This window comes from Phaenicophaeus curvirostris, chromosome 1 (assembly GCF_032191515.1).
Source record: "Phaenicophaeus curvirostris isolate KB17595 chromosome 1, BPBGC_Pcur_1.0, whole genome shotgun sequence".
In the NCBI taxonomy this organism is placed as follows: Eukaryota; Metazoa; Chordata; class Aves; order Cuculiformes; family Cuculidae; genus Phaenicophaeus; species Phaenicophaeus curvirostris.
This window is the reverse complement of record NC_091392.1, coordinates 30,128,981-30,150,410: the sequence shown is the minus strand read 5'-3', so window position 1 is coordinate 30,150,410 and position 21,430 is coordinate 30,128,981. Positions and strand designations below refer to the sequence as shown.

Sequence of the window (21,430 nt, the reverse complement as noted above, 5' to 3'; positions counted from 1 at the left end):
TTCAACCCTTCCAGATGCTCCAAATGGACCAAACACCCAGGTTAGATGTGAGGGAGTCTGGAGAAACTCTTGCTTTTCTTCTCAAGCATTTTTCTTCTCCATCCCAAGCCCTTTTCCTCCTGCATCACACTGAAAGTCTCTGCCGAAACAATGTCAGTGGAAGTTTCTATTGATTTAATTCCCATTAAAACATGTGTGAATGTAGTAGGAAGGACTCAACTAGAGTCACAATAAGGAACAGGCTTCCTAAAAGAAATAAAAGAAGTAAAAATACCACTGATACCTCTGTTCCATTTGGCAGGAGAAAGCAGCTTGCCAGTTCCCAGCTCACAGGCCTTGGCTGTTTCCTGGCTGAGACTTCGCCCCAGGGCCATCTCTGAAGTTTTCCCATCAAAGAGCATTAGGGAACAGCATGCTCTGCCCCAGGAGGAGGACAAAGACTGGCCAGATTTCTGACTGTTCTGCAGTAATTCCCTGCAGCTATGAAATCCTGCTCATCACCAACTAAGAACAGTCCCAAAAGGGCTGAGTCTTCTAGACCTAGAAACTCAAATAAAGGGCATGTTGAGGAAGAGTTCAGTTCTGGCTGTACTATGAAAGGTTACATACTTTAGTCCTTGAAAAAGTTGAACCTCCTTCACAGAACATAAGCTAGAATTTGGCACAGGTTGAATACAAGTTACTGAAATTTGTAAAGCACTTTGAGGCGATGGTCTCTAACATGTAAGCTCATTATTTTGCTGGTCTAATGAGTTAAAAGATTAAATTTATTCAGATGTCAGTGTTTTCCTATAAGAAAATATGGCCTATGTTTTTCCAAAGTGACTGCTGGAATATCAAACTTATCATATTACCATAGCCAGACATGTACACTTATTAATACAATTAATACGGTTCTTGATTTCTATTGGTTAATACAATCAAATTTTATATTTAGTTTCTAAATCCATTCTTCAGTCAGTTACAACCAGTATGGAGCCTTGTGACACAAAAATGTCAAACTGCTGCCATTCATCTGATGTCAAAAGCACTAGTGAGACTTTTGGAGTCTGCCGGGCTTCTCCACATGGAAACAGTCAGCCCAAGGATAATTTCATCCCATAACAGCCATAATTTTCATTCCCTTTGAACAAGGATTCAGGACAGGAGATTTGTTGCTGGACTGAAGAGGAATGAATATCGTGGCCAGGTTAGATCCCAGCACCCTCCGTTCTGAAAGGTTGACAGATTTCTGTGCCATTCGCTTAATGTAGTTTCTCTGCTTCAAACACTAAACCATGAGGAACAGATTCCACCAGTTAGCATGCTCCCTGTGCACTGCTGCTGGAGGAGGCACTGGATCCATGCTTTAAGACTAAAATAATTTTTTAAATAAGAAATGACATGTAGTTCAAAAAGCTCAGTTGAAAAACTCTATTAGTTTCACTGACCTACATTAATCAATGAATTTATAGCTTCCAGCTCAAAAGGCAGGTGAATAATTATCTTTACAAAATAATCATTAGTGTGCCAGCCCTTTTTTGAGTAAAAATGCTACCAGTAAAAATCCTAAACACTGGCTCCTCTTACCAGTTTCTCCTAAGAGGTTAAGGGCTTTGTTTCCAACATACTGAAATATTACTGTAGTGTGAGCAATGTCTTCCAGAAATGCGATAAAGGAGATTTGGTTCTCTTGCTGCTCAGCTAAATCAAATGAGCTTTTTGTGCTTCAATGAGTGATGTTTAACAGAACTCACCTCCACCATCCCTTCAGTGTTATTTATAGGGAAATGCTAACAGAAGGAAAACATGGCTATTCTTAGTTACTGCTGAAAAACCAGAGCTCACAAAACAGATTTGTTGTGTGAACAGGTATTACATACAGACACACCCACACTGACACATTCTTCTGCTAACATGCACTAATGAGGCATTCATAAGTTATTCGCTTAAAATTATTCTATGCAATCACCAATTTTTAACTCCGTGAAGATCTACTCAATCAGTCATTAACAATCTGATTAATCTCAGTGATCTCCTCTCCAGCAGGAAACACGAAAATTAATAAATGACTACTAACAGTGTATGATACAGTGAGTTACAGGGAAAAGCACTTTTTACCATGCTATTTATAACTTAGAAGCATGCTCCTGTTTGCAAAGATATGTGCCAAAGTATTTCTTTATTGCTAATCTACTATTTTGCCACTTTTGGAATAATTGCAATTGAGTGATCATTTAATATGCATTAATTGCTGTTATTAATTCTGCTTTGTCTGTCCAATAACAAATGAAAACCAACATACACCAAAAGAACAAACCTTTCCTTTCATTTTCATAGAGACATAATGCAAAAGTATGACAACGCCACTTCACTGCAGTAGGGAGTGAAAACAGATTTGCATTCAAGTCCACATGATGCCTAAGCATTAACTCTTGAAGCTTCTGATTATCCTAAGTAGCCACTCCTTCAATTATTAATTGTGCTGAATGGGTCTACTCTGCAGCCCAGAGCAAGACCAAAATCAGTAACATCTGGTAGACTGCATCAATTCTCTGACTGTAAATGTATTAATTATAAGACAATTTTCCAGAATTAAGTCTGAGTTTGTTAAAATATGAAGTCATGATTTGAGAAAGCCAAGTATTCTAATTGAATTTTTGGCATTCTAATGAGAACAAGAAAGAATATTCCAAGAATATTTCAGTTATTAATGGAGACTTCTGTCCACATTAAGCTGGGGGTTTCTTTCTAACAGTATCCCTTACTAATAAGACACTTGCGAGATCTTCCCTTCTTAATCCTTTTCTCTGTATAGTACCCTGGATTATTTCTTGATATTTTAAATTCTGTAATTACCCAGTTATCTAAAGAGACTGGGGAGAAGAACCACCACAACAAAAAATTCTGTTCTTCCTCTAATTGCCTAGATTAACAGCAAAAAAAGTTGCTGGGCTGCCTTTGCTTTCCTTGCTTTTTATTCAAGCTGTTTTCTCTGTAGTGACTAAAATATTTATAGATGCTCCTCTGAAAACCCTAGCCAAAGAGGCTAAAGATCACAGTCCCTCATGAATTTCAATGCACCCTGGATACCTCTCTCAAATGCAGTGGAAACCCTAGCCATTATTTCTTAGAGAAAATGAGTATTTACACTTCTTTACCATTAAATCTGTAAATCTGTTTCCTCATTAAACACAAGTAATTTAAGTACCTCAGATTCAGTGGGGGAAAAAATGAGGAAGCCCACGGTTATAAGATTAACATTTGTTCATGCCACTGTGAGTATAGCTGTGATGCTTTTTATTTATGATAGTCAAATAAGATAAGAAATATTTATTCACGGATACATCTGGAAACAGTAACAAAGCATTGAAACAAGGAGCCATATTTCAGTAAACCACGTGTGCCTTGAATTCAGTATTTGAATGTGCAACCCTTAACTGTACACACGTCATTCCCTCTCACAGAAATAGATTTCCACTATTTTTCTTAGTTCCTGTGATGTACAAAGTTGAGTATTCCCTAATTAACCAAATGACAGGAAGTAAGGGGTTTTTTTTTCTGCTGTTCTCTTTTCTACATCCCTTTTTTTTATGGTTGAAAGCCTGCTCAATCTCCAAATTAGGCATTTCAGGTGATATTTTATGGCAGAAACAGAGAAAATACAATCAATCCTCCATGGCAAATGAAGAATGACTAGCACATTTGCAAACGGCCAGCTATCGTATACATCTTCCTGGTTACAACTGTGTAAGCATCTCCCTGATGTCACTGCCACCCCCTGGCTTCCCTGCCTGGAGCTCCCACACCCAGAAGTCTGTTTGCACTCAACACACGCGAGATGCAGTGTTTGCCAGGAAAAAATTTTAACCTCTCTCTCTCCCCCTGTCTCTCTCCTCCCTCTAGGTGCTCCTCTTCCCTATCTGTGTATTTTAATTCCTCAGGATTCATCTCCTTTCTAGAGCTGGTGTCGCTACTGTCAGGGGGGGCAGTGAGCACCTCCCAGACCTGTTCTGTGACTCAGCATCCCACGAGCCTTCAGGATCCCATAAACCAGCACTGCCTCTCCCCAGTGGCTGAATATATTCCTTATTCACGCGACAGCCAGCTTTCCCCAGAGCAGGAAGGGAGGATGATGAAAGGACGTACCCCTGCTCAAGAGCAGGTGGGATGCAGCTTGCCAAGGTGGTCAGGCACTGGCAAACCTGCAGGGTTCTACTCCCATGCACTCCCACACGGAATGGTGGGTTCAAAAATGTCACTTCAGCCTGGTGACAGCTTGACACATTTCAGTCGAGTGATATCAACAACAGCCTGATGTCTGGTACAACATTTTTCCAGCTGATTATTAGGTAATTAACAACCAAACACACACTGTTCACTGAGGTAGGGGTCCATATGTGTTTCTGTGCAATGTGGCATAAGGACTCAAGGATCCAAAACCAGTCCATCAGTTATTATTAGATGTAAATGTGAAATAACAATGCAAACTCAAAATAAAAAGTAATTTGCCCAAGGAACGGTAGTATTCTGTTGTCACTGCCTGTAACGCTTACTGGCAATGCTTTGCTCCTTTGGATCATACAGCAAACAGCTTGCTGTCTTATTAAACTAGCTGTTTCTCAATACTCTGAAAATATATCTCTTTGAAAGCATGGGTACATCTTCAAGTTACTGAGTGCAGAAACTAAAGCTTTTGTACTGTGTTTTCCAAAATATGAAAATCTGCAAATGCACAAAATATTAATGATATAGAAGGTTTTAAGCATTTATTGTGGTAAATCATTTAATAGGCAAGAAAAATGTAATTTAACTTCTTTTAAAACATGGCATCTTTACTGCACATCTACATTGGGGTAGACAATTTTCTTGAATATATTCTAAGTTATTGAATGTGCAAATAAAAAGAATGTAGAATGCTCTTGGAATTTTTTTTTTTATTTCTAGCAAATTACATAATTAGAAATAGCTGTGTTTGTACATAAAATCTCCAACAGTAAATAGATTTCTGAAGGAGAATAAGGACAGGCTTGTCTATTCACTGAATGACAACCTAGACTTTTATCCAAAATGAAACAGTTTGATCATCTTAGTTATTTACAGGCTAGCCAAGCAATAGATTCTGGGACCTCGTTTGCCTGACACACATTTTACTATAGCTTGCAAATGCTACAGAAAATGCATGGATAGAAAAAAAAAAAAGTCAATTAAATTTCATTGTCATTATTCTATTAGGACCTTTAATGAAATAGATCATGTTATTATATTGATTATCTTGGTGACTATCCTGCCCCTCCCCACAATGCAGTCAACTAAAGCAGATACAAATTGATCAGAAATGCACACTGTTGAACAAACTGCAGTATTCAAAAAGTAGAACACTATTTACTCTCAGCAAAATTTAAGTAACCATTAAAAAACAATCAGGCTAGTAGGATCTGTGCAGCCGTATCCACTGGAGGATCCTGACTCTGCATTCCAGCACAGATATCTGAGTCAATGTAACCACACTGCATCATCATAATCCTGTCTCAGCATATTCCCTCTTCCGTGCTCGAACCCACAAATAAAAAATACCTTTTTTTACCTTAGATGATGAATTCCTGCTTGTCCTTTTGTTCATAATAACTATTCCAAGTTTGTATCTTTGAAAAACACAAGGATGGTTGCACCAATAAACTTCACAGATCCTCTCCTGCGGCAGAAAGAAAATTCAAAAAAAAAAGGAAAAGGATTCAAACTGTGACCTCAGAGCAAAGCACAGCCGTTAGCATCCCTCAGCCAACCTTCTGCAGAAAGCAGGTTAGACAGCAGGAAAACTGGCTCTGTACATGGCTGCAATGCTTTCAAATCAAGCATTCTGTGCTGTAAGCTCAGGGATTTATATCTTCTTAAATAGGCCGTCCCACTCAATGCTGCTTGTGTGCATGAAAATATGAAGCATTTCACTGCAGTCACTTTACACAAGGAACTACCCCAGTCATCTTTACAATCTCTGTCACTCTGCTCTGAGACTAAAGAATGAGCACAGCCTGCATAATTCATGCATTAAAATCTTCCGTGCACTTCCTGCAGCAACTGTTACATCCAGTAATGGGATATTGATCATCTCATCCCTAAAACAATTGGGGTTGGGCAATTGCTTTGCTGCAACAAATGACATTCCATCCAAAATGGGATGCGGACACAGGCTTCCCCCCTGCAGCACTCAAGCGTAACTCCAACATACATGGCGTGGCATTTACATATTGCAGAGTGTTTAATTTGGACTCTGCATTTCTTTGACCTTCGCAAAATGCTGCATTATCTGAGCCTTTTATTTGAAGCCTGTATTCCCTGCAGCCTGTTTCTCCTTTTAACTCTACACAGCATGAGAAGCAAGCATGCTTTCCTAACCCACGCTGAAAGCACAGTGAACCACAAAAAGCAAAGAGCAAATATCAGAGCTTTCGGCTCCACAATGCATTCTTTGCCCCATGTACACCTGCACCTTGTTTGTCCCAGGAGGCCAGTCTCAGTTGAATCCTTTCACTATATCGTGCATATGATATTCATTCTGAATAGAGATGCACATATGCATCATTTTTGTCCAGCACAATTGACATAACTTGTATCTGCCAGAACAATTAAAACAAACCCCAAAATTTTTGCTTTCCCCGCAGATCCAAACATCTTCCAGCCTTTTCAGCACACTCCCTTTTTTTTGCACCTCTATCATTTAAACAAGCCTCATCAACAGTTTACCAACCCTGTCTTCAGCCCTGGTCTCTAACAGCCTCTCAGAAACCCCACCCTTTGACTGCCATGTGCTTCTCCCTCCATATGCAGGAAAACCATGACTCCACTGTTTCAGAAGGGAAAGTTGAGAAAGGGAAGACAGACAAAAGGAAAACACTAAAGCCATGGCTGAGGTGAAACTCCAAACCAATATATAGAAATAAAATAGCAAGAATCTTTGGTACCTTGCTGCTGACAAACAGCATAGTCTCTGGAGTGTGAACCACAAATACCTGTAGTTTCCTGAAATCCATGTAATTATTCCTTATTCTTAATGGAGTTTAAGTCTGATCTTTTATGACTAAAAGACATTATCACCACTAAAATAAAGAAATTGTTTTGAGGTTTATTTGGAAAGAAATTCAAGAGGCTACTTAGACCTATAATAATTTTTTCTTTCTGGGATCAAAGAAAGCAAAATTGGCTAAAATAAAAAGTCTTGATAGGACTGCAGCATGAATGGAGACACTCCACATATTGATGAAAACCTGAATGTGGGCTAAGCTATCAACTCTCTTGCAATTGTATGCATTCAGAGTCCTCCCAAGTAAGTTAACAGAAAATTGTCTGGAGCTGCAGGATTTGGCATGCAGTCTGGAACTAGAATGAATGGAGGCTTTTTCAGAAGAAAATCAGGAAGAAGTGTTGCTTGGTTTCTCTCTCATGAAAGCAATCACCTTTCAGTATAACCAATATCTTTTGTTTTCCTTTATGCTAAGGCACACCCATACATTTCAGTGAGCTGGCAAAGGTGTTGCCAAGAAATTAACATATGACTTTCTGGTATGTCCATTCTCAACACCTACCAGCGTTGCAATAAAACAGCAGTTAATCTCTATTTTGTGATGCATCAAGAACAGTAGTTTAGATGGTCAAATTCTTCACACATTACCATACCCCAGGTGCTGGGTCACAGTCATCTATGACAAGCATTAAAGTAGAAATTACAAGCCATATCAGAAAATGTGATGTTGTGAACCTGACTGCTTAATTAATCAGATTAGAATAAGAAGAAATCTCACAGAGATGAGATTCATGCCCCAGGTCATGCAATCCCCATGAGCTCGTTCTGATCTAACTCTGATCAGTTATAAGTGGCAAGTTTACTGGGAAAAAATGTTCATGTAGGCACTGCAGACTAGCTCATCCTACGCTTACCATTACAGGGGACATCTGCCACCTCTTGCTATGTTGGGACTGTGCTCCAGATAAAGATGTCTAAATTTAGATAGCTAGCAGTGTGTGCCTACACACAAGGAAGATGCCAATCCTCTGTCAGAAGATTGCTAGAAGCTGTTCGGCTATCCAGCTTTTGTAATCTCTTTAAGGGGGAGTTTAATCAACTCCATCTCCATTGACTGTATTGGCTAGGTTTCTGCCGATTACGATCTGACTGTGGACATTTGAATCACATGTAGATAACAACACATAGACTACTCAATTTAGACATCTCAGTTTGTCACTGTATCCATCCTGCATGTGATTTAACAGAGTATTTCCTGGTACAGGGCAGGTCATATATGGTAATTCTGGGCATAGGTACACTTTGCCATCTCGTACTCCCCCTATACAAGCTACATTTAGGACTCTATGAAGTCATACACCAATTGCTTAAAACTGATTTCATAGGTAAATGTCACGGTACAAATGCCATTTTGGACAGTTCTGTCCAGAATATGAATTTTCATCACTGACTCCGAAAGAAGCTAACTTTCTATATTTTATAGAGTTGTAGGTAAATTACACATTAAGTTCAGAGTTGATATTCCTACTTGAGATTTAAAATGGAAAACATCTCCATGTGGATGTCATCGGTATTTTAATATATCCCTTAAAGAGATATTTTATGCAGGAAGAAACATTCTTACAATTTCTGCAATCTTTGTCTTGTATTTTGGAATTTGTATGTCGTCTGATGGATTTCTTAAAGGAAGACTAGAAGTTCTAGGGTGTAAAGTAAGTCTTCCTTCCATCAGATAACTATAAGAAGCACAGACAATAAAAAGACAAATTGGTGACACTTTCGTTGGAAGATCACAAAGATAATTCCTTCAAGTGGTGGCTGTCCCTGCCCATGACAGGGAGGTGGAATTAGATGATCTTTAAAGCCTCTTCCAATCCAAACCATTCTATGATTCTAAGATAAGATCAGTTTTATTATTCAGATAGATAACATCTAAAATCTGGGCAAATTAGTGTTTTGTTGAAATTACTGGTATCCGCAAACACAAATATGAATTTTCACTATAGACACAGTTCATCACATTAGAGTATTGCCTACACATTTCATTTTCCTTTCATAAAGAAAAAAAAAACCCTCCCTAGTGTTTAGCTTAGCCTCATTTAGTTCTGCAGCCCCCATGACATTTTTCTGCTTTCTTTCAACTCTCTATAGCTTTAAAACTCCTGCATGAAGTTCCTCTCTCCCTTTCCTGCTGGCTTTTACCTTTTTGCACTCAAATGTAGCAGCTCTTGAAATCTCTAGCATTTGTAGTTATCAAGATTTCAGGAACCAGGCTAATTTTTCATTCTTTCTCCATGTCAACAGTTTTTCATGGTCAGGAGTTTTTTACCTCTGAGGTTTTGGCTTCCTTGACACATTCTTATCCTCATCTCTTTAACTTTTGCTTTGGATGTCATTCAAAGGAACAATTTCATGCTTTCTTCTATGCTCAGTGTAGAATTGTTTGGTCTTCTTTCCTCTTAAAACTTTACTTTGGAACAATCTCACCTATAAACACAGTGTCAACCACCATCTCCTCTTTGGAAGCTACACCTCTACTCCAGTACTCCAACACTACCACGTTTCAAATATCTCAGCCAATATTCCTGATACTGTAATTCCAGGCATCTGTAATTCCAGGCATCAGCTTAAGCTCAGCTTAAACCCAACATAGCCAAATTAGTGACTTTATTACCTGCCCCCACAGTTCATCCTGTCAAATCCTTCCTGAATCGCTGTGTACAGTGGCACCATCCTAGCCCACCATTTAAGACACCTGTCTGAATGTCATCTCCAATCCTGATCATTCTTAGGTCATCAAATGCAGACCAAGACTTGCAGAATCTTTCTGCACAATATTGCTTCTATACAATGTTTTAACATGCACTTAATTAACACCCTTAAGCAGATCCTTATTATCTCAGGACTAGACTAATACAAAATCTTGTTCTCTGGACAAGACAAACACAGCACCTAATCAGAATGCTCCTGCAAGGACCATTGTACTAGTGCATCACTCTGATGCTGCAACCTCTCTCCTTGCATCCTTCCACTCTGTTCTTTGGTATCTCAAATACAAGCAACATCATGTTCCCTTCCATATACTGCTCTCATTATTATTCTCACTTAGTACTAACAGCCAACTTGCAATTAGTGCAAAAGTTATTTTTCATTAGCCCCCTGTTAAATTTTCAGTCAAGCACTTCTGTGCTTCCTTCCATTACACTTCATGCTTTGGAAGAACTCTCTGCAACACCTGCAAAGTCACTACATTGTTCTTCAAATCCTTCCTTAAATCTTGTTTGCTATGGTAATTACAAAAAAAAAAAAATTGACAGCATGTAGGTTGCTCAGGAAAGCTGAGACCACTGTCTATCCTCAAGGCTGATTTTCTTTCACTGTTTCTTTGCAATCCCCCATCTGTCTTTGCCTTTTATGTGATATTTCCTCTCATAATTGCTTATGAGTAATTCTCACTGGAAGAGGGGCAGACTTTTTGTTTTGTTTGTTCAAAGGGGTCTCTGGTTGATTACTGTATCTTTTCAGTATTACAGTAATCAACAGTACCGAAGGGCATAGGAGACTGGGAATATAACAGGGGTTATCTAATAAAATCAGGGGAGACAGGAGTAGAATTTGCACTGGCCCACAGTTCCTACAGTGGAGTCATTGAGGCTGAATGAAATCAAGGGTACTAATTCAGTCATGTAAGCTGCAAACATGATTTTGTTCCTCTATGGACCAGTTTGCTAACAATACTTAAACACAATTCCCAACAAAACAACTGCTTGTTCTGCTTTACTGTTTAAATCAGTGTTCTGAGATATCAGATACTAATTGCGTATATGAAAATGCTTTCTTTAATCATTGTTCTGAAACAGTGAAAATATTTAATACAATTGTATGAATTACATGCCAATTTAATTGTCCCTAAAACATCTATTATAATGTATTCTATTATATAGCACAGGTTTAAAATATCATACTGTGAATTATATAATATAAAATAAAATAATATAATATCTATCATTATTATAATAGACTATAGACTACTATATGTATCTGCCATATTTCAGAAGTAAAAAAGATTCCAGATATACTAAGAAAAATGCCACCCTGTATGTTCACGTGTTCTATGTGAAGTCTAAGCCTTTCTTCTTCTGTGAAGGTCCTCGATATGAGGCAGTTGTTACTCAAAACATCATTTGCCTTTCAAGAGCTCGCCACACATACAGAGCTGGAGAGAGTATTACTTTCATGTTCTCCTAGGCTTTTGATTTCAAACAGCAACAAAGGCTTAATCCAAGGTAACACACTAAACTTCCCTCCAAATGCTTCCCCACACTTACAGAGTGATTTACTTCAAATCACTTCTGCTCCAAAACCAGCATGAAGTGCAGCATGACTCGCTGTTGTATATACCTCTACAGACTGTCACTAATATCAATGGGAAAATTCTGTTCTTCAGGTCTTCACCTTTTTTGTGGTCACTTCATTATCCTCGGGGCAACAGCTCAAGCCCACTAGAGCACTGAATCACTGCATGAATTTTGAGCTCTTGTGCTTAGCAAAAAATGTTTTTGATATGATCTTTTCCTATATCCTCATCACTAGTGGTTTTGCACTCTACTGTGCATGCTTTCTCTATGATGTTTCTGACCTCCGGATTGATTTTTCTCTCCATCATTAGTTAACAACTCTCTTCGTTCAGTTTATTGGTCCTCATCCATCACACTAACAATCTACATCACTGGATGAACAAAGCAAGCTCTTATACTCGACCCAGCAGCAATTCCCTATGGGTCGCCTGGCTTTAAAGCCAGATCCTTCTAGTATCCTCATCCAAAGACCCACAAAAATTCAGTGAACACCACAGGAATTAACTGAATTATGTGTTTTGGTGAAAAGTAGAAAAAGCCATTACCATGAGCAGAAATTCAAGGCCACTGTCTGTGCAGAGCATAGCAACAAGTTCCCGGCTGCCAGCTCTCTAAGTGTGGAGTTCAAGCCAATGAATGTTTCCAGTTGACTGAAATGCTTTAACTACAAGCTGTTTACCATGCAAACAAGACAAAATGCTGCATCCAAAGATCTCGCTGAGGTTGCTCTGAAAAGAGTTGGGCAGGAGGGGGCCATGAGGTGAGGGTAGGGACATGGGCAGCCAGGGGCCACGGGCAGCTGGGCAGCCCCTCACCACTGGGACACAAGCGCACAGCCCCCGAGGAAGCAGTGTGGGGCTGGGCTGACTGCAACTAGGGCGGCTGTGGATCAGGATCACTGGACAAGGCCATTGTGATAGGGTAGGTCCTGCCAAGATGGGAAGGGGGCAGGGCAGGGGCAGCAGTGAGCCAGGCCAGACACAAGCACAGCTCAAACACAGCTCAGAGAAGGCGCATTGCATAGTGCTTTTCAGAGTAGACTGCTGTCCTCCCATCACATCAGTAGAGGAAACAAGGGGACCTTATCCCACAACAACCCACTGAAGGCATAAGAAATGTATTATTTGCTTGCTTAATTTTACTCCATTCCCTGCTAGCTCTGCATGTCACACGGCACTTCTGAAGGAAGAAAATGTCAGTGTGTTCCCTGATACGCAGCATGAGATAGCACTTGGCTGCATGCAAGTCACAGGAAAAGTAAGGTGGGAGGCCAGTATTTAATTTTCATCCCTATGTCAAACATACTTGCCAGTCAGTACCACCCAGCATTTTCAAATGCAGGTCAACTTAGATCAGGAGCTTGCCAGTAAAGAAGGAAAAGTGACATAAAATAAACACAAAGCCTCCTACTTCCCTGTCACCAACAGCCTGCGTTGTCAGTAACAATCATCCTCTGCTACTCACAACCAGCACACGGCCCTCTCTCCTCTTTGCCAGAGCATGGCTTTTGACTTCATCATCACCATTTGTTCACAGTTCTCTGAATCAACAGATGCTCCACTACATAACACACACTGTTAGTCTTATCTGACCAGAGAGAAAATAAACATACAAATACATACAGCAAAAGCAGTTCTTTTTAGCTGGTGAACAACTGTATTCCTCCAAATAAAAAATGAATTAGACATTCCAGTTCTCCCAGGAAGGATATGCCCTGTCAGTAATATCCATTCCCAGGTCATGTTTTTAATCTTCTGCTCTCTACTTAGAAATGCTTTGTAAGAAACTACTAACTGCAAACACACAGATAATATAAAATAAGCAGTGCTAAATATGTGTCATAGATTGGGGGGGAAGACCCTAACAAGTAATGGAATTAGAAAACTCAGAGCTGTCAGTTAAACAAAGGAATCCTCTGAATCGGTGTCATCTGTTTCTGAAAGAAAACTTCTTTTTGGTCAAATGAGTAAAGTTGCACAGTTTACTTGATTTTAGTAGTAGAAATCAAAACAAACAAACAAAAAAACCCCAGAAGAATAATTCTAAATGAGATGATAGTATCATACACACATCTTAAGTACTTACATGTAAACCTTCACCAATTTTTTTAAATACTCAAAAATTAAGCTGAAAATTTCACAGATATATTTCAAAACTCCAAACCCTAAGCAATTTAATGTAGATTAAGTATTTATAGTCATTGGATGATTCTTTTTTCTGTCATATTTCCAAGACCAACTTTTTTCTTTTAGGCAGATGATGAGATTAGATTTAGCAGGTCTGCTAAATTGCAACAGTTCTTGCACTGCTTATAGAGACAATCACACAACTTCATTGCAGTTCCAATGGTCCTGTGAAGGGTAATTAAAGAAATCTTGCACAAACATTTTCTTTGGATTACTGAAGTCTGTAAAAAATAACAGTAGCTCTGACAAAAATGGGAAATACGTTCCATATAAGACTAAATGTTGTGCCTTAATGGAATATATCAGCTAAAAGACAGCGAAAAGTAGCAGCCACGATAATGCATTTTGGTAGTTCTCCTTCTAACTGGTCAGGTAAACAATTAAATTTCAACTATTTGGGCCTTTGGGTTTATAGAAGTTAATTTCTATTTATTCATTTTACTATTGAAGTATTAACTGGCAACAGACAAGAACAGACCAAAATATGTTCCAAAGGAAAGGAAGCTGCAGTGAATAGCTTAGTGGACATCCACCATAACCCATCACAACATCTCTGTGAAGGTAAGCAGCAACATTAATAAAAAGCACAACCTGTACCAAAATACCAAACATCCAGGCCTCCTAATTTAACTACTGAGTAATATGAGTAGATATTGTATATTGGCTTAATTGTATGGGTGCCGTAATTTTTTGCGTTTACAAAAAGCGATGAACTTTGTTCTGTACAAAAAGCTTTTACCTAGAAATGCAATACAAGCTAAGGGTACTGACAAATAATGAATTCATGATCAAAACCTGAAATACAATTGCAAATATACAATCTGTCACTTAAGACTTGACTAAATGTGATTGATACAGCCCATGTGTTGCACCCTTAGCAAGTTTGTGGACGACACTAAGCTGGGTGGAAGTGTGGATCTGCTGGAGGGTAGAGAAGCTCTGCAAAGGGATCTGGACAGGCTGGACCACTGGGCTGAGTCCAACGGCATGAGGTTTAACAAGGCCAAATGCCGGGTCCTGCACTTGGGGCACAACAACCCTGTGCAGTGCTACAGACTAGGAGAAGTCTGTCTAGAAAGCTGCCTGGAGGAGAGGGACCTGGGGGTGTTGGTTGACAACCGACTGAATATGAGCCAGCAGTGGCCCAGGTGGCCAAGAAGGCCAATGGCATCTTGGCTTGTATCAGAAATGGCGTGACCAGCAGGTCCAGGGAGGTTATCCTCCCTCTGTACTCGGCACTGGTGAGACCGCTGCTCGAATACTGTGTTCAGTTCTGGGCCCCTCACCACAAGAAGGATGTAGAGGCTCTGGAACGAGTCCAGAGAAGAGCAACGAAGCTGGTGAGGGGGCTGGAGAACAGGCCTTATGAGGAGTGGCTGAGAGAGCTGGGGTTGTTTAGCCTGGAGAAGAGGAGGCTGAGGGGTGACCTCATTGCTCTCTACAACTACCTGAAAGGAGGTTGTAGAGAGGAGGGAGCTGGCCTCTTCTTCCAAGTGACAGGGGACAGGACAAGAGGGAATGGCCTCAAGCTCCACCAGGGAAGGTTTAGGCTGGACATTAGGAAAAAATTCTTTACAGAAAGGGTCATTGGACACTGGAACAGGCTGTCCAGGGAGGTGGTTGAGTCACCTTCCCTGGAGGTGTTTAAGGCACAGGTGGACGAGGTGCTGAGGGATATGGTTTAGTGTTTGATAGGAACAGTTGGACTCGATGATCCGGTGGGTCTCTTCCAACCTGGTTATTCTGTGTGATTCTGTGTGATTCTGGGTGTTCTGTAGCAGTTTCATGATACAGAAGTTTCACCAAATTCACATTGAAAACATTTACCTGTTCAAGCATGAGGATGACCTAAAATAAGAGAACTGCAGGCATACAGTTTTAAAGATACAGAACAGAATTTATCCATTGCATAAATAATACATAAATGTATTTAGTACTCTCTAAAGAGGAAAGAATTAAGTTAATCTTGAACTTAAGAGTGGAATTGGCCATATTCCATCTCTTCACCCTGTTTCCAAGGTACTTTCTGCCAAAAAGCATGTAAAAGTTTTTGTCCCTGTCAGATTGAGTAATGCCCTACGATAAACTGACAACAAAGAAGGAAAGGAATTTTCTAGGCAATTCAATAATGACCTTACCAGGGTATTTCCAGACTGCTGATATGTTATCAGCTCCTTAAAGGCTGGCAATCTTTTGTGACAGGAGCACTGAATTTGCTAGATGTCTCTTACCGGAGTCTTCCTCTCATTTCCTAATATAAAACAAAATTGCTGCTGTGCTCAACAAAATATGGAGCACAAATTAGTGACATTTAAATGACCTATGTAAGCTGATAAACTGTGGTCAGGGTTGAAAAAAAATTTTTTTTAACCTAAAGTGTCCGATTCTGTTGTAGGGCTACAGGCAGTTTCTATTAACTTCAGCAGGACTACAAGGTAGTTCACGTGTGAGAATTGTTTGTTTCTTAATGATTAGTTATGTATATCAAAAGAAATGAAAAGCCTTCTGCTATCTCCATATGAACAAGCTGAGATATCAATGAATGCTGCTGTTGCTTTGAAAGAAAGAGTATGACTTTAATTGTGGCTACCAAATGAGACACAAAAGTACTTGTTGCTCACAGCTATCTAAGGCTGGGTGGAGGAGGTGGCTTTGCACAAGCAGTAAATACTCTTCTGCATCATGGGCAGTGACAATGCTGCTCTGACAAAAATCTGTGTATGGGAACAATCTGCATGAAGGACAACACAGTCTGTGAAAACCAAACCCTGTATAACTCTCCAATGACCAAGGTTTCACTGGCTTCCCCACCTCTAATTCCTCTAATTCCTCCTCTAATTCCTACCTTTAAGGGCAGATAGCACGATGTTTTAATATGGTCGTTTTCAGCAAAACCAATGTGCATGGTATATTTTGTTCAGGAGGGCAGGAAACAGGTGGGTCAACTGCCTGTGCTGACCTTGCACATGGAGTCTGGGACTGAAAACCTTCAGAAGGAAGGAATGTGACCTCTCCAGAGGTTTTGCTCCCCAAGCTGGGCAAGATTACACAGCACCTTCTGCCTTCCCAGGGCAGCTTCTCTCGCAGGATGTCACCCACCCAGAAGCCTCCTGCCATGCAGCGTGGAGTTTCTTCCTGAGGGGGATGCAAAACAAGCTGGGACCCTGCAGCTCAAGGCAAGTAGGAGACCTCTGAGAGGATCACGGACTTCCCAGAAGTAAAGAGCAGGTCTGCAGCCAGCCCTTAGTGGTTATGAAAACAGGGGCAGCTGGAGGAGACTGCATACTGTTTGCTCCATTGTACTGGAGGGAAAAGCCAGCTCTGAAAGGACACAGAGTGAGGAACTAGTTTTCAAACCCTTTTATTTTAATGGTTTTTGCCTACAGTTTTTACTATTTATTGAGATACTTAGTCCAGTTAATTACATTGTGAAACCTGATTTATAAATCCCATTTGGTGCATTTGAGCATGCCATCAGATAGGAAAAAGATGAAGCTCTGTTACCTCGGGTTTTAAAAAACCACAAGCTCTCACATACATGAATTACCAAAAAAGCACCTGACTTCCCAGTCTATCCTTTTGTTACCAAGGAATACATTTCAAGACAGAAGTATGCATGATGGCTCATTATTTAGTTTGACAGACAGTCTCATTCAAGAGATGAAGCATGAAGCTGGTATTACAGGAAACAGTATCAAGTGAACAGCATGAAGTGCTCTGCAGTGTTGGACTTGTCAGAAAGGTGGCACAGAACAAGATTTTATTTGTCACAACAGGAGGAACACTAGGGGCCACAACCACCAGAGATGAACTAGAGACAATCTGTGGCTTCTGTAATTCTCTGTGTGGTGCTACAAGGTGTTTGGGAAGTACCTGAACTGCTAATTTTAAAAGAACACTTTAAAAACCTTTCCAGACTGATAGTTGGAATGCCTACCATTCTTATGCCTAGAAAGAAAATTAATCTTGTAGCATCTCTGACTTTCGTGGTTCCCTGTTCACTAGCCATTTCAGTCTATGCATGGTGCTCCAATGTTCTCCACGTTGTTCGTGGCTTCCCTTTGTCCATGGCATCAAGTTTCTCTCTGGGACACCAATTAACCTTGCAGTGGGAGCAGTGCTGGTACAGAAAGCTAAGGGGTGGGGATGTGATCAGACCTGTGGCAGCAGCAGACACAGCAGGCACGAAAGCCTTAGGCTTTATCAGAAGCTTCAGCTTCACGTCACCCAACTGGATGAGGAAAAGAGATGAGTTGTTCTGGGTGATGACTGCAATTCTTCTAATACTGAGTTTATTAAAATAAGATTAAAAAAAAAGAGAGACTATTAAGTAGCATTTCATTTTTTATATATATGTCTCAGCCTTACACAAGCAGAATGAGACCTCTCCTGAACACCTTCAGTATTCAAAATCACCACTGACAGCAATGGAGACCAGCAGAATCTCTGCTTAGGCTCTTCACCAGCATGCTCATCACAATGGAGATGCAAATATGCTACAATTTTTCTTGAACATCCACCTTTAAAGGCTTTAAAATGCTTGTAGAAAAGTAAGAAAAGATTGTCAAAATTAGCACGTCTTGGTTTTGTCACTTACTAAATTAATTCTTGTCCTCTAATTCCCATTTTTATTGAAACAAAGACCTAGATCCAAGGTCCTCAGGTAGGTCCCTAATTTCTCAGTTTCTGCTGCTTTTCTTTCTAGATTTGGAAAGGAAGTTTTGGGTTTTTCTTACTTTTTCAAAGGGTAATTTTTAAAAATCGACTCAGACCATCTTGCTTTCCTTAACAGGGCCAGTTTTGAAGATTCATTATCTAATCCCATGTGATCAAAACAGTCCACCTCCAAATCACAAAGGATGTCCCTTTACCAGAAATAGTAATAAATGCATTATCAGTAAGCAAGAAAGTAAATAAATTGCATTAAGATTGCTAAGGAACATCTATGAAATACTGGAACTGAGACTCTAATTCCTGTATGCAGTTAGATTCACACGGGAATTTACAAAGTAATAATATCCATTAATAATTATTGGTATAATTCCATTATTATGATTATCAAGGAAGCTTTAAAACACTTATTGGAAAGAGGTAACAATCATCTGGGCCATGATCCAGCAAAGCACTTAAAAATGTTAATTTTCATCATGAAAATAATCAACTGGATTTGGAAAGTACTGACACGGTTAAGATGATCATGGCTTTGTTAAGCCTGTAATGAAAAAATCAAGTAGAGGCATTATAAAAGAAAGCCATGAAATCCTGCCAGAACTTTACCCCAATATTACACTATTGTCCTACATTCTCTAAGATGCTATTTTCTTCTGGGAGACTACCAAGCAAAATGAAGAACTTTTACAGGAACTAATTTGGGGAAAATACTTGGGAATAAAAAAATCCATTGCAGACTCATGTGCAGTTAAAATTAATATATACCAAATAGATAGATGGTCACAAAATCCTCATCTGGTGTGTAAAGCTAAGATTCAAGTGTCTCACCTGAACCCACATCCTGAACCAGGTCTTCCCTGTCTGATTTTGAATTTTTTTTTTTCTCTAATCACATTCTTCAACAAGGAGCTGCACAAGATCCTTCAGAGTTGGGATAGTAATCTGAGTGGTCAGTTGTAATTTGTAGAAGAAAAGGAAGAAACACAAGAACATGTGTTATCAAATATCTTGGCAATGTTTGCCTTTGGAGTGGGTAGGAGCTGATCATAGTAGTTAAGGACAAACAAACCACCAAGCCTCTGTAATCTGTCTGGAAATGATCCTGCCTGCATGCAGGCCCAGCACCTTTTATCTTCCCTGATGCAAAGAGACTAATTCTAAGAATGGGAGTTTGTTACAGCCTGTCAAGACTCCCAGAAGCTATCTATCTATCTGCTTAAAAGAAGCAATGCACCTCTTCAGAGTCCCCTATGGTAATTCGTTCTCTTTTGACCAAAGATTTTCTTCAGCAATTCTGAAAATCTAAAACAACAATCAGTGGCACAGACAGTGGGATAGAGAGCACCATCAGAAAGTTTGGAGATGGCACCAAGCTGAGTGGTGTGATTGACACACTGGAGGGAAGGGATGCCATCAAGAGGGACCTGCACAAGCTCGAGGAGTGGGCCCATGTGAACTTCATGAGATTCAACAAGGCCAAGTGCAAGGTCCTATACTTCATACCAGATATCCCAAGTATAGACAAATGCTGGGGATGAAGGGATTGAAAGCAGCCCTGCAGAGAAGGACTTGGGGGTGCTGGTAGATGACAAGCTCAACATGAGTCCGCAACATGTACTCTCAGCCCAGAAGGCCAACATTATCCTGGGCTGCATCAAAGGACGCGTGGCCAGCAGGTCGAGGGAGGTGATTCTGCCCCTCTACTGTGCTCTGGGGACACCCCACCTAGAGTACTGCATCCAGTTCTGGAGCCCTCAGCACAGAAAAGACATAGAGCTGTTGGACTCGGTCCAGAAGAGGGCCCCAAGAATTCCAACCTGGTGATTCTATGATTCTGTGATGACACACCTATCCTATAAGGACAAGCTGAGAGAGTTGGCGTTCTTCAGTCTTCAGAAAAGAAGGCTCTAGGGAGATCTTATTGTGGCCTTTCAGTATTAAAGGTGGCTTATGAAAAAAGATGGAGATAAACTTTTTAGCAGGACCTGTTGTGACAAGAAGTAATGGTTTTAAACTAAAAGAGGGTAAATTCGGGCTAGCTATAAGGAAGAAATATTTTACCATGAGGGTAGTGAAACACTGGCACAGGTTGCCCTGACAGGTGGCAGATGCTCCATCCCTGGAAACATTCAAGTTCAGGTTGGAGGTGGCTCTAAGCAATCTTACGTAGTTGAAGATGCCCTTGCTAACTGGAGGAGGATTAGACTAGATGACCTTTAAAGGTCCCTTCGAACCCAAACTATTCTATGATTCTACAGTATTCAAACTAAAATGTAGACAAAGATTTTTGGAAGCTTGTATCTTCCTTTTTTCCCCATGAATCATTAAAATAGTAGGGGTCAAGGAGGACTGTCTTTGAATTTCTGTAATATAATTTAAACTGGATTTAGCTGCAACAGAAAGAGTTCTGAAGAACCCAAATAAATTGGTCTTCAGCAGTTTTTGAGAGCAACATGAATCACTTGCTGTCTTTTTATTCTATAACACCTGATCATGTACTCCTTTTACTTTTTTTAATTTTTGCTTATACTTCAAACCAATGTTATTTTCTGTATATATATTTTAAATATTTCATTTTATGTATAGAGATCAATAAAATCAACACCAGTATCTGATAATCTGCCTACATGCCTACACCTCTTCACTGTCACTGGCTCCTTTTAAATGGATTCAGCCCAATAAAGAATGAAACACAAGATGAGGAGTTTCACAATCACATATAAAATTCTCCGTCCACATCTCAGACACTTTTATAATGTAACCTACCAAATTCACAGTGTGGGTTCCCGCCTCTCTTCTCCTTTCCCTGAGCAGCCAGGAAACATCAGGTTCCACAGCATTCAGAGAGACACCCGTTTCCTATCTCTCCATCCACCGATTATTAGTGTTCCTGAAGTAATGTTTATTACATACTTACATACTTAACAATCTTTAATCTCAAATCATACTACCTCCCTCTGCCTACGCGGAGCATGGAAAACAACCAGAAGAAAAAGGACATCATATTCAGGAGTAAGAAAGTAGGAAAAGATGTAAAGGCCATTTTATTATTTACGTGTTGCATAGTGAAACAAGAAAGCACCAGAAAATATTGCAAATATCTTTAACTGTATTAAAATAATTACATTTTAGTTACTAAAAAGACTGCACTGTTTGTGCAAGGTAAATGGATTGCCTGACTCAGGCTGGCTGAAGGTTAGTCCTAGATGTTTCAG

General features: G+C 39.9%; 1 protein-coding gene across 2 annotated transcripts in view; it reads right to left on the bottom strand.

The window, feature by feature from the left end:
- Positions 1-21,430, bottom strand: part of CNTN1 (contactin 1) — a 167,447-nt gene that overhangs the window by 133,889 nt on the left and 12,128 nt on the right. The window contains exon 2 of one of the 2 annotated variants that reach the window (XM_069851723.1): positions 5,567-5,674. The exons of the other annotated variant lie outside the window; for it this stretch is intronic. The gene's annotated coding sequence lies outside the window, so the exon portion shown is untranslated. The remainder of the gene's footprint in view (positions 1-5,566; positions 5,675-21,430) is intronic. 2 annotated transcript variants of the gene reach the window in all.